Source organism: Haemaphysalis longicornis, unplaced genomic scaffold (genome assembly GCF_048455015.1).
Source record: "Haemaphysalis longicornis isolate Haplotype H1 unplaced genomic scaffold, Haemaphysalis longicornis Haplotype H1 scaffold_32, whole genome shotgun sequence".
Classification (NCBI taxonomy): Eukaryota; Metazoa; Arthropoda; class Arachnida; order Ixodida; family Ixodidae; genus Haemaphysalis; species Haemaphysalis longicornis.
Genome location: NW_027526343.1, coordinates 3,394,472 through 3,402,177, shown reverse-complemented (window position 1 = coordinate 3,402,177; position 7,706 = coordinate 3,394,472).

Sequence of the window (7,706 nt, the reverse complement as noted above, 5' to 3'; positions counted from 1 at the left end):
AGCTCAGCTGCTGTCGAGGATGTTTGTCGCTCCAGACGAAATGAGAGAACTTCACCAATTAGTGCTGTGTACAAGCCAGAGGAAAAGCCCTGCTTGAATGATAATCCATCGTTAAATATAAATGTATTTGCTGAATTCGTTCTATGCATGTGCCGATAGCGCACAACGGGACATAACAGTGGAAACGCGTTCACACGTAGTGAAGAGCAAATTTCAGAAAATATTGTTTTTATACTGCGGAGTCCCGTAAAAATAAAGCAAAAATTTCGTCGCTGAAGATGGATTTTCATTGGTGGCTCAGAGTCCCAAAAAGTACACAACTGGAGCCTTGCTCCTCGTCGTAAACGAGACTGGCAGCATTCTGCTGTTGTTCTCGCCACATTAAATCGCGGGTAGGTACACAATTGCTCTATAGTGTCGCGCAGAGCGCACCTGGGGCTAGTTAGCGAATTCTGCCACCCCATTCTGAACTTGAAGCTTCGGGTGTAAGCCATGTTCCGGCGCAGGCGATGGAATACTCCTTAAGGCGCATTGTGTAGGCCGGGTGGAAAATGGGGATTTGCATAGACGGTCAGATGCAAACAGAGGTGGGTATCTGCTGTTAGGGTCCTGGCATTTCGACATTTGCTCAGACTACCCAGTTCAAAAGGTAAAGGCCAATATCACTCTTTAGATTAAAGGGCTTTCAGAGCGACATGTTCGACAGTATCTTTCATTTCTTAGCACCCGCTTATGACAGGTTGCCCGTTTATGCGTGCATAGGTTGGGAGAGGAGGGCGGTAAGGGGGGGGGCGCTCGCGGAGGTATAGGTTTCATACCCTAAGTGATGACATGTCTGTTTTGTTTGCTTGAGGTTAAACGTGGCCGTCAAACAACCCAATGCGACCAGTCTGGTGTCATGTGTGGTAGAGTGGAGTCCGATCGGGGAAGTCTCCAAGAGTTTGTCTGGACATTCGTTTAGCTTGTACAATGAGGAGCCTAGGTGAAACCTTGTTTCATGTTCGTTGTAAATGACATCTTTTAAAGACTTGTTGCAAATCGCCTTCCATGTTCTGTCAGTTTTTATGTCTCATAGCAGCGCCTTCGGGTGGCATTGGTGACAGACTGTACGATTTTTATTGTATTTGTATTGTATTATTGTATTTTATCATTTTATTTACCGGGTTTCTAATTAACCGAGTGCACTGTTCCCGATGCTGTTTAACTGTGTACAGCCACTGAATAAACCACTACGTATTTATGGCGCACGGTTTTGTTTGTCGTCTCTGTGAGAAAATTCAGTGTGTAGAAAAGTATTATCAGCAAGTCTTGGTGAATTGTTATTTGCTTTTATTGTGTGTTTTCTTAGTCCTCGACACTCTTTCAGCGTTATTAAAGGTTTGGTGGCGGTTCTGCAGTGACCATGCTTGAAGCAGATTAGATATCCCCGCTACCCATTCCCCAACAATTCACGCGCAGTGCAGTAGACACTAAGCACTTCACGAAGTGGACACACTGCCCGAAGCAACCCAACTCCGCGAGGAGAGCGCACGCCTTGCCCAGGAAAATCATGCTCTCCGACAACGTCTCAACTCGCCCACCCCTACCCCCCCGGGCGCACCAGCAGAGGCAAAAGCACAACCAGAGTCCCTAAATGCTTTACTCTGGCACAACGTACGCTTGTATCGCACTCCAACCCTCCCTGCCTCAAACGGAAACTAGAATCTGATCAACCTCCCCATGACTGCAAGCTCTGTCGCCACCACGCAGCAACTTCGTGCAGACTGTTGAAGATTTTTCTCATCTTTTAAAGACAAAACGACTGAGCAAAATACCTGCACTACAACAATCCATGCACAACCTTCACGCCAAAGTACTTGAATGAATGGGCAACATCACCCAACTGCCATTGACCACAACCTTTCCAATTCGAGAACCCTGAACGCCCCCTTTCTATTATACGAAGGCTTAACATTAGGCTAGTAGGGTAGGCATATTTAGCACTTCAGAAACACCGCAGGGACACAGACGGAAGACGTGACCAACTAGAGCCCTTCCTAGTGATGGCGACCTTAACCAAGAACACTGAACGCAATTTTGTGTGGCAACGAAACCATCGTCGATGCCGAAACAAGCGGGTATTATGTAGGTGCTCCTAACCAAATTGCCTGAAATGCCGGATTCAATAGCTTTGCAAGAGACTGGTCCCGACATAAAACTCCTCAATTACACTCCCTGTCTAAACACTTTTCTCAGCTGACTACTCTCATTCAATGCAACTGCAGTGTAGAGAATCATACGTTAGAGAATCTTAGAGAATGACTTAGAGAATAGAGAACTGAAAATCTGAAGACTAATTCCCATACTGACAACAAGCATCCCTAATGATTGCCTAGTGCTGCACAAATCCAGCACCGTATGAGCAGCTACCTCCCAAGTTGCTGGGCATCAGAAAGGTAAACAAGGTGTCCTGTAAGTTGTTGCACACAAGCAACGCCACATAAACCAACAGAGCGTACTTCCAAGCTTCTGGCCCCCAGAAAGGAAAACTATGTACCTCGTCACTTGCCCCACAAGGCCACCACCACATAACCAACAAGGCGTACTTCCAAGATGCTGAGCATCGGAAAGATAAACAGGAGGTTCTGCAAGTTGCCGCACAAAAGCAGCACCACATAAACGAACAGAGCGTACTTCCAAGCTTCCTGTCACCAGAACCGTAAACAAAGCACCTCGTCACTCGCCACACACGACCAGCACCACATAATTCAGTGCACACCGGTTTTATATCAGTTCATCTACACCGCTCATTTCACTGTCACTGCAGTCACTGGAGCTGCTAGAGTCAGAACCTAGCGGAATCACGACATTGTCGATTCTGGTGTCGATTGCATCATCTCAAGACGTTCTTCCGGGCCCAGTTTTCGCGAGTAAGGAGGAAGGCGAACAGTGTCATGACCAGTAACTCTGGCCAGGGCTTCAATCCGGTACCCAAAAAACTTGTGTTTGTTCTCATTAACCAGCCGAAGGAGCTGGGTCTTCAACTGGTCATCACACCACGGGATGGTTTTTGTAGTCAACCAAGACTGAAGGTCGGCCTCGCGCCACGACGTCGAGGGCAGCTTTTCGATCTGAACACTGTGGTACGGAGCATTGTCCATGACAATAACACTCCGTGGCTCAATGTTGGGTAAAAGGTGTTCTGCGAACCACTCCTCAAAGTGTGGGCCATCCATTTCACTGTGGTAGTCAGTGGAAGCACTCGTTGACGCATGGAAAATGAGACATGCCCTGTCCACAAAGCCCTTCTCATTTCCAGCATGAAGGAGGATGAGCCGACCACCTTTGCCACTTGGTGCACGAAACGCAGTAGGTAGACCCTTGCGAAAGGCGTCTTCACGGGATGACACAGTGGTGTCCTCCAACACCGTGCCCTTGGTGTGGCCAGCATTGACCCAGGTCTCGTCGAGGTAGTATATAGTCCTGCGAAAATGAAGGGAATACGTGTCAGTTTTTCTTTGGGGAGAAGGGTTAGTAAAGACAGAGAAGGCACTTATTGCTTGCACCTAACATCATTCTACTACGCAGGCAGGTATGTTTAGTTTTTGGTGGCACCGCAAAACACCAAAATAAAAAATGTTTGCAGAACGTACACCACCAACATGGCTAATGAAATCCACTCACTGAGTGTTATCCATAAATTATTATAACATGTCGATGCATACTTGTCCCTTCACTCGCTCAACCAGAATAGCATGAAAAATACGAACAAGAGGCAGGGATGCAGAAAAACGCCAGGAAAAAAATAAAAGTGAACGCCAGTATGCATGTGGAGGGATGTTGATAAGTAACTCCCAGCAATAAAAAATTTGGCTGTAGGAGAGATTCCATCGTTATTTTTTCTTGTTACATTTCAACTGTCAAAAAAGGTTCCATACGAAATTTTTACTTTAATCACCGGAATTGACATTTAGCTATCTGTCCGCCAAATCGAAACAGTAACCACGTACCGTTCCTGCTTTCGCATTTCTCGAATGGTCCGCAGAAATGTCCGCCGCCACACGATAATTTCCACCCTTTCCAGAAGCGCAGAGTTACGTTTTCGCTTCCGAAAAGCAAATCCAATGCCATTCAGAAGCCGACGCATCGTTCTGACACTCATTTTCGGTAGCCCCATGTCGGGGTCGCTGGTCACATCGCTGAGGATGTTTTCTGCCTTTGGCGCCTCGTTGCAAATGAGTACTGGTGCACTTTTCGTCAGAGAGCAGCAAGGGTGAAGCTGTCGTACCGTTGTACTCTTGTCTTTCCTGTAACTGCAGACGGTTTTCAAGTAAAAAAAACGAAGCCTTTTGCGCTTTGGGGACTTCAATGTGCCACGCAAAACCTCATTCTTGAGCTGTGCGACCGTACGCTCGCTTACGCCGGTAAGCTGGCTAACCGAACGAAATGCGGAGAGCCCTGGTTGCGTCAGTTTTACTTTGGTGTACGCGTTGCAGACAACTTGCTTGGTATGTTGTGACAGCTTTTGGTTGTGAAGCTTTTTGAAAATCCCTTGCGGCGAACAAAGTGGCAGGCTATCGGACGGAAAAGTAGCTGCTGTCGACGATGACGCCACTTTTTTTTCTGAAGAGAACCTTCGCGCCACCAGTGGTAATTTCCTAAACAAAAAAAAAAAACCGAAAAAAAAATTTAAAATAAAGTAATGCTTCTTGGCGTTTATATCCTGGCGATTTATTGGCATTGTCAATGCAAGGCCTAAAAAAAGAAATATATGTTTTTGAATTTCATAGGTTATTCCCTTTGAATAATGTTTGTAGAACTACTTCCAACTGCGGAGCGAAATGTCGTGGTTCGGCCAGCCACTTCGCCCCTCCTCCCGTGGCTTTCTCTCCATTGGCACAGAAAGTTGCCCCCGAGTATAGGCTTTGTGCATGCGCTGTGCGCAGCCGGTTCGCGCATGACCACGTGACGCGCCACGAGCACGCGAGCTTGGCCATGGATAAGAGTGAGATCCAGATCGTCTATGAGCGTTGCGCGGGAGCTGGAGGCTTTCAGCCGTCGTCAGCAAGCGGCGTCTAACCACACCGTGGATATCGCCCAGGAAGCCGTTCGGCTCGGAAAACTCCGGAATCGGGGCCACAACCGTAGTCAACGCCATGCTTTGTGGGAATAGTGTAATAATTACAGCCAAACGAAAAATTAACGAAGCGAAACCAAGACTTACCAGGTTAAGCCAAACTTTTGCTTTGGATATCCACGGTTACCGGAGATAAGCCACAGTCCTTTTTTATTTCGTCTTTTGTCTTGTTTTCCTTTTACTGCAACGCAGTATATGTCTCACCCCGCCCCCCCCCCCCTCCCCAGTTTTCATCCCGGTGAAGCAGATTTACTCGGCGCCGCTCCGTGGCTCCCACTCGTCACCGCCGACCCCTCTTTTACAATGGTTATCACAATGATTATTCCCCTCGCCCCCACTGATGCCTCTTTCACAAGTTGCGCAGTTGGCTGACAGCGACCGTAGCGCCGTTATCAGATCATTGCACCGAATCAACAGCTGCGCAATTGGGTGTAAAAATAATAAAACCGTTCTACTCAATGTGAAAGCTGTCGGAAATGCAGAGGAGTGATTCGCCATAATGGGACGTAGCGCCGTTAACCCCTCACTGCTACGACTCAATGCAATTCAAAGTTTGAACAGCGCGAACAGAGCGGCGGTTCACTCATGAAAAAATTTTAAAGTGTTCCAATTATTGTCGCAACACACTGTACAACCGTTTCTGCTGTTTGTCGGAAGGGGATGAGGATGCAATGGGGGAAGAGGAAGCTACGAAGCCTCCCTCGCAGTCAACGTATCGAGATTCTGTACGTGGTTTGCGCCGTTCCCGGAAAGCTGTTTCTGAGACGCCCTTGCCTCTTGCGGAGGACGAGCTTGTGGCCGTAGACCAATTGCTGCATATTGAAATTAAGAAACTCAACACGCGAAGGTCTCAATTCACAGTCCGCCGGCAGAACTAGCCTTAATCGACTCAAGACCCACCACGTCCACCTCGTCCTTTCTCCAAGCCTCGTCAGCACGCCCCGTCTACGACTGACCTTCCCTTACAGCCTAGCTCCTCTACTCTGACCCGCAAGGAACTTCTCCAGTTTGTGGTGCAGCAGCTACAGACGCTGGTTTCCGTCCTCGCTGCACAACCAGTCCACAACCATGCCTGAACAATAACAAACAATATATTGTTCAGTGGAACTGTCGGGGTCTCCCTACAAAAATCGGTGAGATGCGTGACAAGCTACGTCTGGGAAAGCTCCATGCCTGGGCTTTCTTGCTTCACACGACGAACTCTCTCCCCCGCCTGCTTCAATTTACGGCATACGCTGAGCCATCCATTTCTGATCGGCGGTGCAGCCCAACTTGTAATCCTACGGGCAAGGTGGCCAGTACACACATGTTCAAGCTCAGTTTCCTCAAACCCTATCTCTCTAAACTCGTGGTGTACAGACCGGGAGGAAGTGGTGACAGTAAAAGTTCAGCTTCCGCGTTGTGTGGTAATACTGGTGTCGTGCTACGTGCGTCCTTATAGCGGTCGTGCTCCCCGCATGCGGCTGGGTTGGCTTACCAAACTGGAGCGAACTAACCCTGGTTTCCACATTGTCGTGGCGGGGGAGTTCAATGCTCCGCACTGTGACAGGGAATACCCCGTCTTCAAGTGCGTGTGGTCGAGTGGTCTAAGAGCACTTCACCGATGCCAGCTTTACACTTCTGAATGACGTTACTAGCTCAACACGCAGGTGTACCCACTTACGGATGCCCCCCTACCACGTGACTTATCGTGGTGGCTGGGTATAGAAATGGGCTCTTGGCAACGTGAAGTGGACTGATGGGGCGACGATAACCACTCAATTCGCATCGGTCTTATTCCGGAGTCAACGGGTAGCCTTCGTAGCCGTTTTCACAGTGGTGAACTGGGATCTGCTCTCAACGCTTCCCTGTCAGCGACTATCCCAGACCACACCGATCTGCTTCGCCGTGTCCATGCGGACGCCTCCCAGCATATGTGGGTGGAGGGGACCCGCCAATGGCCCCATCTCCGGCTCCTGCAGCTCTGGGCAAAACATAAGCAAGATGAAGTAATTGCCACCCGGGACCCTTCGTCGATACCTGTCAGGCTGCAGTATGAGCGCCTCACCGCTGCTTCTAGACGGCACGAGTGAAGACAGTCCAGGCAGCGCTGGCTTGTCTGGTGCGCTTCTCGTGGTCCGTCATCTTCTACCACGTCGGTCTGGCGCACCTTTCCCGCCATGGAATCCGGCAGTCGCCCTCCGGAAGCAGCAGCTAGCGCTTGCCTTGCATCAAACAAGGATTCGACACAATTCGCCGCCGACGTTGTCCGGGCGCTGTTTCCTGCCTTTCAGGCTGTGCCAGTGGCAATTCCGGTTCCGTTCCCCCTTTCGGAGCGGTGTGTGCTTACCACCAACTCATGTTGCTATTTCTAGAATTCAGTTACAGTTCACAATGGATGAATTCTTGGCCGCTATCGATCGAGCTAAACGGCGGATTGCTCCGGGTCCCGACGGCATTACTTATGAGGTATATAAAAATATTGACGCCTGGGCTCTCACGATGCCTCTGGACTCCGTAAATCACGTGTGGCTATGTGGTAAGCTGCCTGAATACTGGCTTCGGGTGGCTATTGCTCCGATCCACAAGCCAGGAAAACCACCGCACGAAC